Here is a 20,412-nt window from a genome sequence, read left to right as displayed (position 1 = left end):
GGGAGAAAATGAGATTCTTTGGAATCAAGGGTGGCAAAAAAAGGCCACTTTGTGTGAGACAGGAGTAAAGAAGAGGCAGTGGGCAGAGATACCATATCTGCAAAATTGAGGCAGGAGAAGAGGGAACTCAACAAATATTCTCCATTTTTATAGTGAAGTATGAGGCAAGGTTATTGGCTGAGAAAATGTTGAGAGAGGGAGGCATAAGAATTCTGGGGATACATAAGTAGTTTTAGAAAAGCTGTGGTGGTTAGTGAGACAGTAAACTGAATAGAGATATATAAAAGGATTGCCTTACTGTAGTGAGTAACAAGTTGAAATTACATAACATAAATTTGTAGTGGACCCCATAAGCATGGTTTCATAATTTGGTGTTTGTTAAGTTCAGCATTAAATATAATTCAAAAATATAAGGATGAGATAACATGGTGCCTGAGGAAGAACAAGTAGGAGCCCATGTTGTTTGAAATTTATTATGTAAGGAGATAAATAATAGAGAATAGAATTGGGAAGATACATTAGAACCAGTTTATGGAGAACTTTTCAAGGACAGAACATTAACTATCCGTTCCAGTTTTAGATGGAAATGGATAAGGAGGAATGAATTGGTAAGAATGAATGGATCTGACTATCAAAAATACATAGGTAACAATTCTGATATCTATCTGCTACCCTCCTCTTTGTCCCCAGAAATTGGAAGAGTGAAACATGATCTAATTATTTTCTCTCTCTAAACTCTTATATAGTCATGCCATGAATGTGTGTAATGTAACATATTTATATAATTACCTACTATGTAAAATCCTTTGTCTTTGTACAGTTCCAATCTGACTTCACTCAATTTTCAAAAGACATGCCATCATACAATTTGATTATACATATTATATATAATTTGATTTAACATACAATCTATAATTATTTTTAAAACTGTTATTATTATGAGTGAAAACCAAGTATGTGATAGGTTATACAGTGTAAGGCATAGATTGTTAGAGTTGGATTCAAGAAGACCTGAATTCTAATTCAGACACTAGCTCTATGACCCTGGGTAAATCATTTAATATCTCTAGGTCTCACTTTCCTCATCTGTAAAATTGAGGGGTCAGACTTGATGATATCTAGAGTCCCTTTCATTTCTGGATATGCTGTTCTATAATCTATTACTGACACAACCCTTAACTCAAAAATCCAAATATGGAAAACTATTTCAAAATTCTTCATTTTATTTTAAATCAACAACATAATTTTAACTTATGAATTCGCATAGTTATAAGAGTTTCTCACCTTTATAGGAATGAATTTTAAGCAGAATAGTTACTATAACAGTAAGACATGAAGAAAGCAAATAAAAAATTCACCATAGAGTCAATTCTTTGATCTTATCAAATTCCATAATGTCCTTTTAATTGGTTTTGTAGTTATTTTATGAAGAATTCAAATAGAATGCCTTCCCTGAAACATTTAATATGGTAATTAAAAAGATGCAATCTGGTACATTTCAAAATTAAAAGTACAGGTGATATTTCACTGAAAATTAGAGAGAAATGTCTTCTGACAAAATTCTAATGAGTTATATGCTTTACTTTCTCAGTGTGGAGTATTTGATCTACATTTGGGTACCTGGACATATTTTAAAATAGCATGATTGATCACAATGGCACAAATAGTTCTTGGAATTAAAAAAAAGATACTACAAATGGAAAGTCATTATCCATTTTTGTTTTCCTCCAATTCAAGAAGTCTAATTCTACTCTAGTAGAAGCAGGAGCAGAGCTCCATTTTATAAAGAGTGATAGGGAAAAGATGCAATTTGTTCTATGTCTCCTAACTCTACCCACCCTATGCAGTACACACACACACACACACACACACACACACACACACACACACACACACACACACACACACACTTTCAACCCTAATGAATTATAATCTTAGTCTCTTGCTGAGCCTTCATGATCTATTTGTAACCTTCCAGTTTTCTTTTACACTGCTTCTCTTTATATACTCTACATGTAGACAAACTAGACTGATCTCTTCCATTCTTCAGCAGATCTCTGACCTAATTGTTCTTGTAGTAAAGATCATGATCAATCCACATTTTCTCACCTAGTGTGACTCCTGACCACATATTCCCAATAAATCCTACACATTTCAAAACTACTCTCATACCTTGGGCAGAACTTCAGAGATAACAATGGAGCATGTGAGTATTCTGCCCCTCACTTTCACTACATGACAGAACCACGTTCTTATCTCTGATTATATCCTTCAAATAACTAATATGTCAATTTAAATGTATAATCTGTGGCAACATGCTTGCACCAATCTCTTGCTCTTTGGGCGGCCCTCAACTTTAATGCTTTTGATTCTGTGGTAGTTTGAAATTAGAGTGATCAAGTATAGGGTATTTTTGTAAAAATTATTGAACTATATGTATTCTGTTAATTCATGTGTATACCCATACATTACTTAACATATAAATAATTTGCATTTTGATTTTGTCTTGTTCACATTCTTACCCTTTAATCTTTGAGATCCTTGAAGAACAAGTGCTAGCCAAGCACACTTTTAAAATAAAATCATGTTTATCCCTAAGTAGTTGATTGAATAGCTAATGATTAGACATGCTACACATATCAGAAACAGAAAATGCTAAATAATAATAATTTGCTCTTCCCCTTGGTCAGGGCATAATAGCTGTAATCTACAATTCATTTAAAAAATGAATTAAAGAGGCCAAGTATGATTTCAGGAAAAATAACAACATACTGGCCCAAAGTCTGTGGGATTTATGTCAATGAGATACAATTTTTAAAATAATGTACAGTTATCCCTTCCAGTTATCCCTTCCACATAGTGACTTTTCCCATTGGCATTTCAATATCTTGTGGGTTGGCATAAGAAATTAAATGGGAATTTTTTGCCAGTTTTGCAGAAGTCACAGACAACAAATAAAGGCCAGCAGACAACATAGAAAAAGTTTAGAAATTCAGAAATGCATAAATATGTGTACAGTATTGTATAACATCAACATATCTTGTCTTTTAATACCACAGTAATTCAAACATCTTCTTTTTCCAAATTGTAAGGTGCCCCAAAAACCCACAACGTGGAAGTGATAATTGTATTGCAATTTTTCTTTTTCTGCTTGTCTGTTTTTTTTTTTTTTTTGGAGGGGGAAGGCAGGGAAATTGGGGTTAAGTGAATTGCCAAAGGTCACACAGCTAGTAATTGTGTCAAATGTTTGAGGCTGTATTTGAACTCAGATCTTCCTGATTCCAGGGACTGTGCTCTACACACTGCACCACCTAGCTGCCCCTGTATCACCATTTCTTAACAATGGAAGATTTAAAGGTAGATTCTAAAGAGGAAGCCAATTGAGAAAAGATCAAGAATGGAGACATGCAAAGAAAAATTAGGCCTCTAAGAAAGCAATTTAAAACTGGAGTAGAAGAGGCCTCAAAAAATGGAGGCAATATTGTATAATTCTATTTCCAGTTGTGAGCACCTATAGATTAAAGACCAAGGTTCCCAGGAGATTATAAAAAATTAGAAAGACCTATGAAAAGAAGATCTGAAATTTGAAAGGCATCAAAGAGGAATTCTGACAATTTCCCCAGAGAACATTGTAAATAGCTTAATAAGAAGAAAAGTTATGAGGGATGGAAACCAGCTGCACACAAACTATCTAGCATAAATAGAAAAAAAATATCTACAGTGGAAATATCTCTTTAAAAACACTTGAAAAAAGAAACCATACTGCACTGGAACTACAATGCTTTTTCACATTAAACTTCTTCATTTCTATCAAGGTTTCCATAGAAATCTGTTCATTCAGTATTCATTTTTTAAAATATCTACCATGTGCACCAAATTGAATGGAGTCTGAAGACTGAGAACAACTTTTCAAAGTATATGCTTAACTAGAAGTAAAAAATCTTAGATGATCCATAAATAAGGCTTTAGAAAGAGGTAGCAAACATAAATAGTGTTATCATGGATGATAGACATGTTTGCAGAGGGGAAGCAATGAATAAGGACATTTGTGTTTAGAGTTTGGGCAAAGATTTTCAGCTATTTTTCAAGTGGTTTGAAATTGCCAAGATTTAACAACTACTATGGTCTGGCAGTTTTATTCACAATATTTTCAAACTGAATGCGTGCCAAATGATTTGGGAAATCTGTTTCTGACTTGTATACTCTTCCTTATCCAAGAATTGTTTTGCAAAAGCTAATTCAATGCTTCAAAATTGCACGAGTCTTTTTTTTTTTAGTTTCTTTCTTAAAAGTCAGTTTTTTAAACAATGGCTGTGTTCTACATAGAACTAGACCTAAATGTAGCTTGGTATAGTTATGTCCTAAACTAGGCAAAATGGAACGGCACATAACCTCAGTGAGAGGTAGAGAAAGAGGGGAGAAATTTTAGCATAAAATTTATAACAAATGAAGACAAACAAGCATTTTGAGGCTTCCAGTGTCTTTTTCTTTGAGTTCCCCTTGCACCTACTTTGCATATGTTCCATAGGAACTGTTTCTCCTTTGTCTATTTATCCCCAGGACGTAGGGCAATGCCAAGCACATAATAGGCATTTAATAAATGCTTGTTGAGTGGTTGATAAGAAAAAGATATTGTGGATGGGATTGCATTGTAAAGAGTGTTGAATGTTCAAAAGTATTAATTTTTTCCTTAGTTTGGTCAAGGTGTAATAGCCATATTATTATTCTAGCTACAATTTGAAAAAAGAAATTTGAAAAAAGTAATTACAGTGGATTGAATTAACTCACTATGTAATTAATTTCAGTAAATTGCTCTAAAACTAAAGTTGACAAAGAACTCTCTATACAAAGATCTCATGGTAAACAAAATCCAGAGGTTTTCCAGAACTTCACCTAGTTAATTATTTTCCACCAAGACTTTTCTGGAGTTGGTAAGAAATAGTACAATTAGTTAATATGACTTCTTTTTCTTGCCATTTCTATCCTTTCTTGTCTTTGAAATATAATATGCAGTGTAGATCTGTGGAAAATCTGCATAAATGTTTGTAATACTCAAAAGATCTCTTCTGCCAAAAATACTCAAAGAATTACAAATCCATTCATTTTTGAAAAAAAAAAAGAAAATAAGGCCAAATCGAGTAGAGAAACCTCCCAAGACTTCAGGACATACTTAGAATTTTATCTGTCACTTGGGTAATACCCTAATTAGTTTTGCTGTAGAAACAACAGCACAACAGAGCAAGAACTTTATTGAAGAGTGTAGATAACATACTCTGAGTGTGAAATTTATATTGTGTTCTGGAATAGCACCAAGCAGCAATATGAACCATGGATGTAATTTATGTCACCATTTAGAGTCTATGTGTATTCTGCCCAAGTCATACTAACAACATTCTAGTCATTTCTCTATGACAGCTACTGTTTATGTTAATAACACTATACTAGACACATGAATCCCTCAACCTTCTTTCCCTAGCTGCATTTTTCTGAAATTCAGTAAATAAAGTGAAGTTTATAGGTTTAGGAGGATTTTGGCTTGCCATATTAAATGACAAAATAATCAAAGGGAACAGAAATTGAGATGTTTGCTGAAGCAATCAATTCTCTCCTACACAAGACTTTCCCCTATGCTACAGAAAAAAAAACAAAACGTTATGCTATTGTGAGATAATAGTTGCCATGATAAAATATCATGGAGAAAAAGGCTTAAAGATACATTTAAAAAATGTATGTCCTTAGAATTAAGTACAATGATGCTCTTCAGGCCACTAGTTTTACCAACAGATTGAAAAACTTAATCGGGTAGTGAACAAAATTCTTGAATACTTATGGGTCTTCACTGCTAAGTCTTGATATAGAAAAAAGAAGAAAAGAAATAAGGAAATATAATCTTAAAATAATGGGCTAGTTGTTCTTTCCTAAACCATGTTCAAGAGGGGACTAGGAATGGGACAGGGAGTGATGAATATTTTAGGGTTTTTTATTTTGTTTTGTTTCTTTAATATTTTTCATAATGGAGGCTATATGGATAAAGTGCTGGACCTGGAGTGCGAAAGGTCTGAGTGAAGACCTGGCCTCAGATATTTTCCTAGCTGTGTGAACGTGAACTAAATCTCTGTCTGCCTTAGCTTTCCCACCTGTAAAATGGGAATAATAATACCACCTCCAAAGGTTTTTTGTAATAAAATGAAACAGTATTTTGAAGCATTATATAAATGTCAACTATTATGGCTATTATAATATGGTACGGTAGATATAATTCTGCATTTGGAGTCAGAAGGTCTTGCTTCAAATCCTTGCTCTGACTTTTTTTAGCTTTGTGAAATTTGTCAAAACTTTTAATTTTTTCTGGGCCTCAATTTCCTCATCTGTAAAAATAAAGGGTCTGGACTCTTCAAGGTTTGAGTCTATAAGCTGGTGATCATTACTTACTGCCCTTACTTCCTTTTATGCATTCACAATGGTGTTAGCTAACAGTGCTAGTGGAGAGGAAAACATTGTTTTGGAACTGAGCAGCTGAGAATGCTGCCACAATATGGTTATGTAGGAACAGAGTAATCCAGTAGGAGTGTGCTGGCTCCAGTGGCAAAGAGCTAGGTTCAAATTCTGGCTATACCATTTGCTGCCTGTATACATTTGAGCAAGGTATTTCCCATCTCCAGGATTCAGTGTCACTATCAAATGACAATGGTCATAGTAGATGCAGAATTTTTATGGTTCTAAATCTATGATTCTCTGAACCTTTACTCATTTTAACACTTCTTTGGGGAAAACCCAAAGAGCCAGTACAAAGGATGAGGCATTGAACTTGGATTTTGGAAGACAGTCCTGAGATAAAATCTTTCCTCAGATTTTTAGTGTCACTGTACTTACACTTTAGCAGTTACTTAAGTGACAACAAAACCTCTTTCAGTCTTAGTTTCCTTGTCTGTAAAATGGTGGTAATAATAGCATCTACTTCACAAGATTAGTGTGGGGATTCAATAAAGTAACATGAGAAATGCTTTGCAAACTTTAAGCACTATATAAATGCTAGCTATCACTATTATGAACCAGTGGAAATACTATAGCTATTTTGACAGAGACTTCTCCATATCTTGGGCCCTTATACAACTCAGGTCACACCCTTCTGTAATGGCAATGCAAATTTGGAAGATCTTCCCTGCCCCTAGGCTAAAGTGCACCTGAAGCCTGGGGTGGGAGGCTTGTTTTTCAGTAGATACTTCTTGATTGGCTGTTGAGTCAATAAGGTTGTTACATTCTCTGAGCTAGGGGAAGGCTATATAAGCCCTGATGTGTAGCTTTGTTTTGGGGGCTCACTTTGAGAAGTGTTCTGTGATTTGATCTGTATTCTGAAAAGCCGTTGTCCAGAGCCCCCCCCCCCCTTTGAAAAACCCAGATGTTGACTGGTGTGATAGTAATGGAACATAAAGATTCCCCCTGTATTGGATTGGTTTTCAAATTGATTGTGTTAAAACCCAGAGCTTGTTAATCCCACCTGTGGGATGGAGTTGTTGATGTGAAAAGAAAGTCCTGAACTGGGAGGAGCTGGTGACATAAATTTGGAGAGACAAGAGAGAGGCAGAAGAACTTTTTTTGGAAGCAGCACCTCGTAGAGAGAGAGAGACTAAGAGAATTGCTGGTGGCCGCTTTGAATTGCCCTGGACTTTTGAGACCTGCCCCCTGAGCTGCCAAGGACTGAGGAGACATGACTGTTTTGCTGGTACTTTGTCTGTCTGTTTTGATGTTGTTTTGCCAGATTTGTCCACTGGTGAAAGACAGTCCTGTTGTTGAAGAAGTCCTGGAACCTGGCTTTTGGCTAAGAAGCCCTGAGACTGTCCTGCAGACAGAGAGTGAATACTGTCCACTGGTGAAGGACAGTGTTGTTGTTGCAGGGGTCTGGAGACTGTCCTGCAGACAGAGTGAATACTGTCCACTGGTGAAGGACAGTGCTGTTGTTGCAGGGGTCTGGGAACCTTTCTGTTGGTTCAGAAGCCCTGAAGAAGGATTTTCTGGTTGTATGTTTACAGAAATCCTGGGAGAGGGTTTTGCTAATGTTTTCAGGGGTTCTAGGACTGTTCTACAGACAGAGGATGAATTGATGAAGGGACGGGCAATGTATCTTGTGGCCTTGCTGAGCCTTGTCTCCCCAGGAACTAAGATTGCTGAGAACTTGCCTCGTGTGAAGATGAAGAAAAGACCTCCATTTGGGTATTAAGTGCTGTGTTTAAACTTGATGTAACTCTGGGGTAGATTCAATTGAGATCCAGGGGTGGGGAACTTTTGACCTTTTGGTGCTCTGTGATTGACAAATGAAGGTACTTTACTTATGTTTGGAAACTAATCTCCATTTGAGAAGAGGGGCTTTGTGGTGGACTAGATGAAGGTACAGCCTAGGGGTGGAGTAGTATTTAGACCAGGGACTTTGTAATTGATTGAATGAATGGAAGGTGGGGTGGGTAGTCCTTGGAGATCATTTAATCACACTTAGTAAATGCTGTATTTTGAATGATCATGTTTTGATCTTCTCTGTTCTTGGTTTGTCACTGAATAAAATGGAGAGCCCCTATGCTGGTATTCTGAACCTTGGGAAGTTGCCTTTCCTTGGCATTACATTACAACTGGATATGGATGTAATGGTTGGACAGTTTGGAAATCTGTCTACTTGATCTGTTTCTGTCTTGATAATTCTGCCTGTATACTTTGAAGTTCGGGGTGCTGACCTTTTTCCCCTGAACAAGGTAAACGATATATGTCTGACTGATTAAAGTAAGCTTGTTAACCCATTTTGAGTTGCTTTCCTTTATCAAAGCAGATCCAAGAACCTGTGCTAGCAGCCACCCTGGGGACACTGGGGTGCTTGCTGCTACACCTTGCATAGGATTTGAATCTGGGTTATGTATGATCGATCTATAAGAAAACTGATATTGTTGGTACATCTCTATGTTTTAGGAATGGGGAAAGAGGTTCTCCTGTTTCTGGTATAGCAGAATGCCTTGGATGAGCAGCTTTTATTCATTCTTTCCTTCATTACTTCATCTACCAATTAATCTTTGCTGCTACTGATGGTTGTTATACAGATGGACTAGGATATAATATGAATGGAACAACAGAGAAAACATTCCCTGTGTGTTTTGGATGTCTTTCTTTAAATTTCCTTTTCTCACATTTCCGCCTTCAATACTTCTAATTTTGCCAGTCCAAAAAGGAGAAGGAAACCTACTGATTGGTGCAAGACCTTATGGAAGTGAATAAAATTATTCTGACATCTCACCTAATGGTTCCTGACCCTTACACCATCTTGGGAAGATTTAATGAGGGAAGTAAATGGTTAGTATAATAGACATACAATATGCATTTTGGACCTGCCCTTTGGATCCTGGCAGTAGAGATATTTTTGCCTTTGAGTAGGAGGACCCAGAAACCAGTAGAAAACAACAGTACTGGTGGTATTTCCTTCCTCAATAATATACAGAGTCCCCAGATTTGTTTGAGCAGATCCTTGAGAAAATATTGGATAAATTCAAGACCCCCCCAGCAGGACTCAAGTGTTGCAATATGTGGATGATTTGCTGGTAACAGGAAGGAAGAGGGAGGCAGTTAGCAAAGCTTTAATTCAGTTACCTAACTACGTTGGCAAGGAGGGCTTATAGAGTCTTCCAAAATAAGTTGCAGTTTGTGTAAAAGGAAGTCAATTACTTCGACACTTGATTAGTGAGGGAAAGAAGAAATTAGATCCTGAATGGGTTGTGGAAACTCCACAGACGCCCCTTCCAAGAACAAAAAGAGAACTTAGAAATTTCCTAGACTGGTGGGGTATTGTAGGAATTGGATTGACTCTTACGCATCCCTGACTAAATCTTTGTAGCAATACTTATTGGATAATGAACTTGATGAAATAAGATGGGGGTTCGAAGGGGAAAAAGGGTTCTCCAAATTGAAGGAAGTGTTAACTTCATCCCCTGTTCTGGTGCTCCTCTCTCTGGAGAAACCTTTTCATCTGTTTGTGAATGTGCAAAAAGGGGTGGCATTAGGAATTCTGGCACAAATTAGAGGGAGACAAAGAATACCAGTAGCCTTAATATAAAAGATTCTAGACCCCGTGGCTCGGGTATGGCCAACCTGTATCCAGGCAGTGGCTGCTACTGTGATAGTAGTGGAGGGAAGCCAAAAATTGACCTTGGAGGAAGTATGATTGTGAGTGCTCCCCATCAGGTTCAGGCCATCCTAAACCAGAGAGCACTGAGATGGCTAACTGATTCCAGAATCCTAAAATATGAAGTGATTTTGTTAGAAAAAGATGATTTAATTTTGTCACAGGATAATAACTTCAATGTGGCCTCTTTTCTGACCTCAGGATGAGGGGACACATCTGAATTAGAACATTATTGTGTTGACTTAATTGACCTTCAGACTAGGGTCCAGGAGGATTTACATGAGTATCAAATTTCAGGAGGACTAAACTTGTTTATCAATGGCTCCTCTCAATAGTGGAGGGGAAGAGGAAAAATGGGTATGCTATAACAACCCCCCTCCCCACCATTTTCCTGTAGGGTAAGATACCCAATTCAGTGTGTATGTTCCCTCCTTAAGCCAAATTAAATGAGAGTAAGGTTGACCCATTCCTTTTCACCTTCCTGCTATCCCCCTCCATTATAACAGTTTTCTCTTGCCATTTTTAAATGAGATAGTTTACCCTAGTCTATCTCTCCCTTTCTCCTTCTCCCAATATATTCCTCTCTCACTTCTTAATTTTATTTTTTTATATCATCCCTTCATATTCAACTCATGCTGTGTCCTCTGTCTATATATACATGTATATACATATGCACACACTCATATATATATAGTTATATACACATACACCTTCCCATACACACACACACACACACACACGCACATATATATTCCCTTCAACTATCCTCATATTGAGAAAAATCTTGTGAGTTACAATTAGCATTTTTCCAGGTAGGAATGTCAATAGTTCAATTTTAATAAGTTAGTTAAGATTTCTTTTTCCTGTTTATCTTCTCATGCTTCTCTTGTTTCTTGTAGTTGAAAGTCAAATTTTCTGTTCAGCTCTGGTTTTTCATCAAAAATACTTGAAAGTCCTCTATTCCATTGAATGACCATATTTTTCCCTGAAGCATTATACTCACTTTTGCTGGGTAGATGATAAATGGTTTTAATCCTAGCTCCTTTGACCTGCAGAATGTCATATCCCAAGCCCTTTGATCCCCTAATGTACAAACTGCTAGATCTTGTGTTATCCTGATTGTGTTTCCACAATACTTAAATTGTTTCTTCCTGGCTGCATTTATCATTTCCTCTTTGATCTGGGAACTCTGGCATTTGGCTGTAATATCCCTAGGACTTTTCTTTTGGGTATCTTTTTCAAGAGGAAATTGGTGAATTCTTTCAATTCTTATTTTGCCCTCTGGTTCTAGAATATCAGGGAAATTTTCCTTGAGAATTTCTTGAAAGATGTTGTCTAGGCTCTTTTTTTGATCATGGCTTTAATATAGTCCAATAATTTTTAAATGATATCTCCTGTATCTATTTTCCAGGTCAGTGTTTTTTTCCTTTTTTTTTTTAACAAAAGCTTTTCTGATGCTTTTCATTATCACAGAACACACCACCTGTAATGTGTGGAAACAGGAAATGAAAGGATGAGGGAAGAGAGACAAAGGCAGGAAGGTTGAACAGTTGTCTTACTTCTTCTCTTTCTTCTTGTCCTTTGCGTTCATTGCTAGCATCATCATGAGTTTTCGGAAGAGGGTGATAAAGTCGAGGAAGAGGTCAAACACAGTGATAGATGTAATCCTTATCTCCATTCTCAGCTTTTTCAATTTTGAATTGAGTATCAAAAAGGACAAAGCCACACATGACCACCAGTCCCACATACAGATTTGCCTGGAAAAGCCAAAATGATCCAAAGAACAGGTTCCCAAGAGAGGAAAACAGCATCAGGCTCATGGCTGACATCAAAATACCTCCTAGGAACAGGTAGCTTCAACGCCTAGCGTAGAGTGCACTCAAGGTGAAACAGCTGAAAATCATTGCTGTGCCAAGGAAGGAAGTGGAAATGATGCTGGGGTTGATGGAAATGCGTAAGTCCAGGGCAGGGCTCAAACCAATTCCTGTAAGGAAAGCAAATCCAGCCAGAAGGCCCAGTCTCTTCTGTTCAGTTTCATGACTGTGTGGTGTTTCCATCAGCCATATCATCAATCCCAAAGAACTCAAGGCTTAAAGCAAGCCATCCTGAATGAAATGGGTGACCACATGGACATAGGCCCCTGCGGCTGCCACAAACATGCAGAGGGCAAAACTGGCATAGACCTTCTTCAGGTGCTGCTGTGTAGAAGGTGTGATGTGGGAAAATTTTAAGAGCGCATCAAAGTTGATCTTCCGATCAAGCATGTTCATGGTGCCAGAGTCTGTGGGACACAGCCTTCACTCTGTCCAAAGGTAGCCAATTCTGCTAGGTTGGGGCTGGGCTACCCTTTGGACCCTGGGACGCTGGACCAAGGGCCCGGTCTTGTATTGATTACCCACCTCCTGCTTCTACAGTTGGGCTTCCAAGTTACCAAGGAAGCCTAAGTGTCACAGAGAAGGATGTGACATCACGGGCCCCTCCACCATGACAGGGCAGCTCCAATCCGCCCAAGACAACATTTAGGCCACAACCAGTGGGCCCGGGGTGGGGGTGGAGGGGGTAGGGGTAGGGGTGGGGGTGGAGGAGGTGGCTGCTCACACCCACCCCCACAGCCATACCAGTCTCTCCCCCCACGACCTCACAACACACCCCCAAGGAGGTTCCACGGCCACCGAAGGCTCAGTGTTTTTTTTTTTTTTATGAGATATTTCTCATTGCATTTTATTTTTTCATTTGTTTGGATCTGTTTTATAGTGTCTTGATTTCTCATGAAGTATGTTTGTTTCCATTTGTTCCAATCTAATTTTGAAAGAATTATTTTCTTCATTGAGTTGTTGAAATTCCTTTCCTATCTGGGAAATTCACATTTTTAAGGCATTCTCCTCATCGGCTTTTCATGCCTCCTTTGCCATTTGGGTTATTAGTCTATTTCTTAAGGTGTTATTTTCTTCAGAATTTTGGGGGTTTCCTTTAGCAGGCTGTCGACATGCTTTTCATGAGTTTTTTGCATCAATCTCATTTCTCTTCCCAAATTTTCCTCCACTTCTCTTACTTGACTTTCAAAATGCTTCCTGAGCTACTCCATGTCCTCTAACAAATTCATATTTTTCTTGGAAGCTTTTGATGCAGGAGTTCTGGCTTTGTTATCTTCCTCCCATTCCATGCTTTGATTCTTTTGTCCCCCAAAAAAGATTCTATGGTCTGTTTGTGCTCCCTCTGCTTTCTCATCTTGCCATCTAATTATTTGACTTTTGAGCTCTTTGCCAGGGTAGAACTCTACTTGCAGATTTCAGAGAGCTGTGTCCCAAGTTGATGGGATTTTTGCAGCTGCTGGAGCTATTAAATGATTGCCTTCTCTATGGCCCCCATAAACTCTGGCACACTGGCTACAAACCCCAGGACCACCACTCAAGACCATGATCCAGATCCAAACAGGTTAAAGCAAGAGTGATTACCTTCTGAATGGTCACTTTGTCCCCCTACTATCAGCAGACCAGGAGCTCTGGAGTCAGTTACGTGACATCAGCTGCAGCCACCACACCTCTGCATCCTCTTGCCCTGGGAGTACGAGCCGGACCATGCTCTTCTCCATCCATGTCCAACAGAGTTCCTGACTGACCTTTTACTTTCTTTTTGGCGTTTATGCATTGAGAAGTCTGGAAACCACCACAACTATTGGTGATCCACTCTCCTGAAGTTTGTTCTGGCTGCTGCTTGTAGGGGCCACCCCAGATCCAGAACCATGCTGCTCATGCGGGACTGTGCTCAGCTCCCAGTCTGGTGTGACAGACCTTTCACATCAGCCTGCCAGGCTGACTTCAGTAGAAGATTTGTTTCTGTCACTTTGTGGGTTTTGTAGCTCTAAAATTTTTGAGAGTCATTTTTTTTTTACATATATTGGAGGTGGTGGGAGCTGGAGCCATGCAGAGGTCCTGTTTTTACTCTGCCATCTTGGCTCTGCCTCCTGGGTACGCTATATTTAATGGAGATAAGGAATCCCTGGTTGAAGCAGGTGAATTACCAAAGACTTCGTCAGCCCATACTTGCAAATAGCATTCTCTGAATGGAGCACTGAGATTTTTAAAAGAAAAAGAGGGAAATATATACTGACTCAAAATATGCCTGGGGAGTGGTGCAAGGAAAGGGGAATGGATAACAGCAAAGGAAAGGAGCTGACAAGTATTACTTTAATTACTCAGCTTTTAGAGAATTTGTTGCTACCTGAAGACATAGTCATATTACATATAATGGTAATCAAGCTGGGCAATCTTTTGAGGTTAAAGGGAATCTCCCCTCAAACAAGGAAGCAAAGAGGGCAGGGACAGAAGAATTTGAGTTGCAGACCACATGTTGGTCTTGATCCCCTCTTTTCTTCCAAATCTCTCTCCTCCCTCCTTTACTGAGGAAGAAAAGCAGAAGGTACAGGCCTTGGGGTCTCAAAAGCAAGGCGGGCATTGGTTCCTCTCTGATCGAAGAGAGGTAATGCCCAAAGCATGTATGAGACAAGTCCTTCAATACCTACCACAAGGCAGTCATTGGGACACCCAGAAATGTGTGATGTGGTTTTAACTCAGTATGTGTCTTCTGGCCTTTACACACTAGCACAGCAGCTGGTGAATTGGTGCCTTGTGTGTCAAAAGACAAACAAGTGTGCCTGCACCAGGCAGAAGGAAGACCCCCAGTTCTTAGGCCTTTCCAGAATATACAGGCGGACTTCGTCAAGTTCCCTCCTATGGGACATCTCAAATACTTGTTGTTCATAGTAGACCATTTAACCTCTTGGGTGGAAGCTTTCCCCTCGCCATGCACTACAACCCCTGCCATCAGCAAGGTCCTACTGGAGCAGATCATTTGGAGGTATTTTATTGTAAAACAAACAGATTCGGACCAGGGAACCCACTTTCCCGCCAAGATTCTGCAGTGTCTAGCCCAAGTCTTGGATATTACCTGGGACTTTCGTACTCCGTGGCACCCTCCCTTTTCTGCTAAGGATGGAAATAACAAATAATAAATAAACTGAAAATTCTCTGAAGTTTAAAAAATGTGAAATCAATTTTAAGTGATTGTACTAATTCATATTAAGTCAGAACTATCTGGGAACCTCTAGATCTGAACCAGAAAACAGAATTACCTCTTTAAATTGTATAACTACATGAAGCATGTGGGATTCAAAAGGTACTATTTAAATGGATATTGGAAATAAGTCACTGAGATGGAAGGAATTTGTTGTTAATTAACATTGGTAATAATGATTCTGTTGATTATCTTAGTGATATGTGATCTCCCTTCTAAAAACTAGCTTAGTGTGAGCCACCTAAGAAGTTTCATATGTATCTGATGATGTAATTATGCAATTCTATAAAACTGAGAAAAAACTTTCTTGTATTGTCTGGGCCTAGCCCTGTGTGGCTAAAAAATAGAACCATTTCTATGTGCCTTTAATATCTAATCATATGTTTCTGGGAGCCCTTGTCAGGTCTGTCTGACTACTCTAGCTTGTGGATATTGACTCTAGGCATCTAAAGATTACCCCTGCTTCCAAGTGGACACCTGAGCCAAGAGACCTGAAAAAAGATGACATCAGATGCTGATAGCTTTCCCAAGAGTCTGGACCAGGCCTGCATAAGAACTGCTCCCTCCCTGGGCCTCCTTACATATCCAAGGCTGGTTCTTTATATATTGCAGCTTTATCTTATTTTCACTTGGTTGCTGTGTATTCCCATTGTGTTACCCTGATTTGCCCCTGCAGTGTGCTCCTTTTCCTTGTTGGCAATTGCCTTGCAGCATTTCTGGGGATGTCCGACCATTCGATATTAACTTTACTAGTAGTTGGATTTCTTGTTTGTGCCCCTACCTCTTTGCATAATTCTTTTCCTTGTAACAGAACTGTAACAACATGGGCTTTACTTCAACTCTGCTCCTGGTCAGTATACCCCTTGTCCAGCTAGCTCCCATTCCCTGGGTACTTCGTAGTGGTCCTGGTTTGGGGGAAGTTGGTGGAAACAAGCACTGTTGTTTATATTATAAGTGCAATAATACTCTCTGCCATCTGTCTTCCTTGTATGATGCAATTAATTATCAGGACTGTCCAAAAGTCCTTCTCTAAAATTATTATATTAGAACTAATGGCTAGTGGATCTTTTTGGTTAGTGGTTTTAAAAGGCCAAAGGTGGGAACCCATTAATCAGGAGGAAGATGGACAAAGACCTGAGGGAGAAGTAGATTCTGCTGATAGGGAGACTATTGGAGGAAGCCTATTGGCATTGGAGTGAGAAGCTTGCAAAAATAAGATCAGAGGAGAGACTGAGTGGAGTAAGTGAAAGCATTCTCACAAAATAAGGCTCTAAACTCAAGCTGGGATTCTGCTGCAAGCAGGCCTAACTTTGCCTTTCCTGCAGGCTTAAGTTTCACTTTTGCAGATAGGCCTAAGTTTTGCTTTCTGGGAAACCAAAAGTGAAACTTACCCCTCCCCTTCTATAAAAAAAGTGTCCACTTTCCTCTCCTTCTGGATGGCCCCTCTTTAGGTGTCATTACTGCTGATTCAAGTACTCCCAAGGCCTGCACTGGCTTGCAAGGGTTTATCCTGCTGCTGATTTGTTGGGTCCTGGTGGTGGTTTGAGGGGTGCTAGCCTTACTGCTGGTTTGTGCTGCATAACTAATCATTTAATTAATAATGCCGGCATAATCCCCAAAAAATGCATCAGTGATATGTTCACATGCCAAAGACCAATTGTGGTGAGGAGCTCACAGTGTATATGCTCTTGGAAGAAGGAATGTTCCTGAGGGTGATAATCAACTCTGATTAGTTTACATTTAATGAGAACGAATATTATAATGAGAAGTGAACCTATTCTAATGAGGTACTGAGGGATGTTGCTTCTAAATTTCCTGGCTTTGTGCTATCTAATCAAATAATATTTCCCTGCCCACATTTGCGTTGAACACAAGGGTTTCACCACCTGGGTGGGGTCTGAACAAAAATAAGCAGAAAGTTAATTCAATCTCATTATCAGGAATGTCCTTCAGAGACTGAAAAAATTATAGGCTGTGAGAAAAAAAATCTTGGTCCAATTTCAATAATCAATAATTAATATGAGAGAAAAATAATCATTTCTCTCATATCTTATTGGAAAAAAAGACCTGGAAAATAGATAAAGAAGAGATAGCTCAAGAATTATTAGACTAGGGGTAGAGGCAAGATGGCAGAATAGAAGCAGGAAAACTCCATATGCCTCCTTCATAACCACTGCAAATACCTATAAAAATGATTCTAAAAACTTTAGGGCTACAGAACCAACAAAGTGACAGAGAGAAACAAACCTCCTGCTGAAGACAGCCTCGCAGGCCAGCAGGAAGGGGGCATCACAATGTGCTGGAAGTAGAGCTCAGCCCTGCTTGAGTCCGAGGTTTTAGCCTCAGGGTCCTGCGAACCAGCCCGGGCTGTAGGGAATTCTGGAGAGTGGATCACCAGCAGCTGTGGCAGTCTCCAGAATAATCAATCCATAAATGCCAAAGACAAAGGGAGTCAGTGGACTTTGGGAAAAGGGGTCCAAGGATGTGGTCTGACCTCTGCCCCCAGGGCAAGAAGCAGCTGAGGCACAGAGGCTGCCAGGTGCTGCTTCAGAGTGGCTGGACTTCAGATTATAGGGGGACCAAGCAACCACTATGAGGTGTAATCACTCTTGCTTTAACTTGCTTGGATCAGGATTGCTATCTAGGGTGGAGGTCCTGGGGCTGCAACCAGTGTGCCAGAACCAGTGGAGGCTTCTGAAAGGGCACCCAACTAAAAGCTCTGGCATCTGAGAAAACCCCAGCGATTTGGAACAAAGCTCTCCTCTCTGGAAGCAGAGTTATACTGTGGGAAAAAGTTCAAAAGTCAAGTAATTGAGTGGCAACATGAGCAAGCAAAGGAAGCCAAGCAAGCACAGCCATTCGCCTTTCTATTTCCATTTTGAGGACCAAAAGGATCAAAGCATGGAACAGGAATAAGACAATGATGTCAGACCTCCTGCACCAAAAACTTCCAAGTAAAATATGAATTGGCTACAGACCATAGAGGAGCTTAAGAAGGATTTTTAAAACCAAATAAGAAAAGTGGAGGAAAAATTGGGAAGAGAAATGAGAATGATGCAAGAAAATTATGAAAAGACAGTCAACAACCTGACTGAAGAAAATAACACCTTAAAAGATAGACAAACTCAAATGGCAAAAGAGGATAAAAAAAATAACAATGGGAGAAGAATGTCTTAAAAATCTGAATTTGCCAGATGGACAAAGAATCTCAAAGCTCACTGAAGAGAATAATTCCTTCAGAATTACACTGGAGCAAATGGAAGCTAGTGACTTCATGAGAAATCAAGACACTTTTAAACAGATCCAAACAAATGAAAAAAATAGAAGGCAATGTGAAATATCTCATTGAAAAACTACTGACCTGGAAAATAGATCCAGAAGAGATATTTTAAAAATTATTGGACTACCTAAAAGCCATGGTCAACAAAAAAACCTAGAAATCATTCTTCAAGAAAATCTCAAGGGAAATTGCCCTGATGTTTTAGAACCAGAGGGCAAAATAGAGGTTCAAAGAATACACCAATAACCTCTTAGGAAAGATCCCAAAAAGAAAACTCCTAAGAATATTATAGCCAGGTTCTGGAATTCCCAGATCAAGAAGAAAATATTACCAGAAGCCAAGAAGAAACAATTTGAATATTGTGGAAACACAATCAAGATAACACAGGATCTGGCAGCCTCTACATTGAGGAATGTAAGGGTTTGGAATATGATATTCCAGAGGTCAGAGGATCTAGGATCAAAACCAAGAAACACCTACCCAGCAAACTTGAGTATCATGTTTCAAGGGAAACTATGGTCATTCAATGAAAGAGAAAACTTTCACGCATTCTTGCTGAAAAAAAAAAACAGAGCTGAATAGAAAACTTGACATTCAGATACAAGAAGCATGAGAAGGTAATCAGGGAAAAGAAATTATAAGGACTTATCAAAGTTTAATTATTTACATTCCTACATGGAAAAATGATTTTATAACTTACAAAACTTTTCTCAATATAAGAATAGTTGAAGGGAATATAAATGTGTGTATACATAAATATATATATATATATATATATATACATATATATATGTATAGGAGGGCATATGGGCGTATGAATACATATGTGAGTGTTTCTATATATGTGTACAGGTATACATAGACAGAGGGAACAGGACCAATTGAATAGGAAGGGATGATACTTAAAAGGTGAAATTGAGAGGTGAGAGAGGAATATAATGAGAGGAGATGGGGAGAGACAGAATGGGGGAAATTATCTCTTATAAAAGCATGGGAAAACTGTTACAATGAAGGAGAAGAACAGGAAGGCAAAAGGGAATTCATCAAATTTACTCTCATTGAATTTGGCTTAGGGAGGTAATGACATACACCCTAAAAAGGGTATCTCTCCCTACAGGAGAGTAGGGGGGAAAGGGATGAGAGTGGGGATGATGGAAGGGAGCACAGGTTGAAGGGAAAGAAAGTTGGAAGTACACACGTTTGAAAAGTGACAGGGTCAAAGTAGAGAACATAAAAAGTGGGGGTTGGGATAGGAAGGAGGGAAATGTTGTCAGTCATTCACAATATATCTACTATAGAAATGTTGTGCATAGCTACACATGTAAAACCTATATTGAATTGCTTATCTTCCCAGTAAGGGTGCTTGATGATGGAGGAAGGAAAACAATCTGGAATTCAAAGCTTTAAAATCAAATGTTTAAAAAAACATAAAATTTAATTAAAAATTTAAAAAAAGAAAGAATTATTAGACTTCCTGAAAGCTATGATTTAAAAAAAGAGCTCAGACATCATCCTTTAAGAAATAAAAAAAAAAACTCCTCTGAGGGGTGGCCAGGTGGCTCAGTGAGTAAGAGCACCGGCTCCAGTGTCTGGATGACCTGGGGATCAAATCCCAGCTCATATACTCAGCACCACACCCAGAAATAACTGGCCATGTAACCTTGAGCAAGTTACTTAACCCCGACTGCTTATTTAAAAAAAAAATGTACTTTGTTCTCCCCACAAATGTGCACTCCTGGTCAACTATAATGATAACTTGGAAAAGAAAAAGCATAGTCCATGGCACCACATGGCAATTCTTTTTTTTTTTTTTAAAGCAATTGGGGTTAAGTAACTTGCTCAAGGTTACCGGGCCAGGTGTTTCTGGGTGGGTGCTAAGTGTCTGAGCCCGGGATTCGATCTC

General features: G+C 38.8%; 1 pseudogene; it reads right to left on the bottom strand.

The window, feature by feature from the left end:
- Window positions 1-11,600: 11,600 nt before the first annotated feature.
- Window positions 11,601-12,464, bottom strand: LOC138162822 (bax inhibitor 1 pseudogene; annotated as a pseudogene).
- Window positions 12,465-20,412: the final 7,948 nt, after the last annotated feature.

This window comes from Petaurus breviceps, unplaced genomic scaffold (assembly GCF_028583685.1).
Source record: "Petaurus breviceps papuanus isolate PSGF00001 unplaced genomic scaffold, PetGlider_PUasm1.0 125, whole genome shotgun sequence".
In the NCBI taxonomy this organism is placed as follows: Eukaryota; Metazoa; Chordata; class Mammalia; order Diprotodontia; family Petauridae; genus Petaurus; species Petaurus breviceps.
Note: the sequence above shows the minus strand (reverse complement) of the source record. Positions and strands in the feature narration are given on the sequence as shown.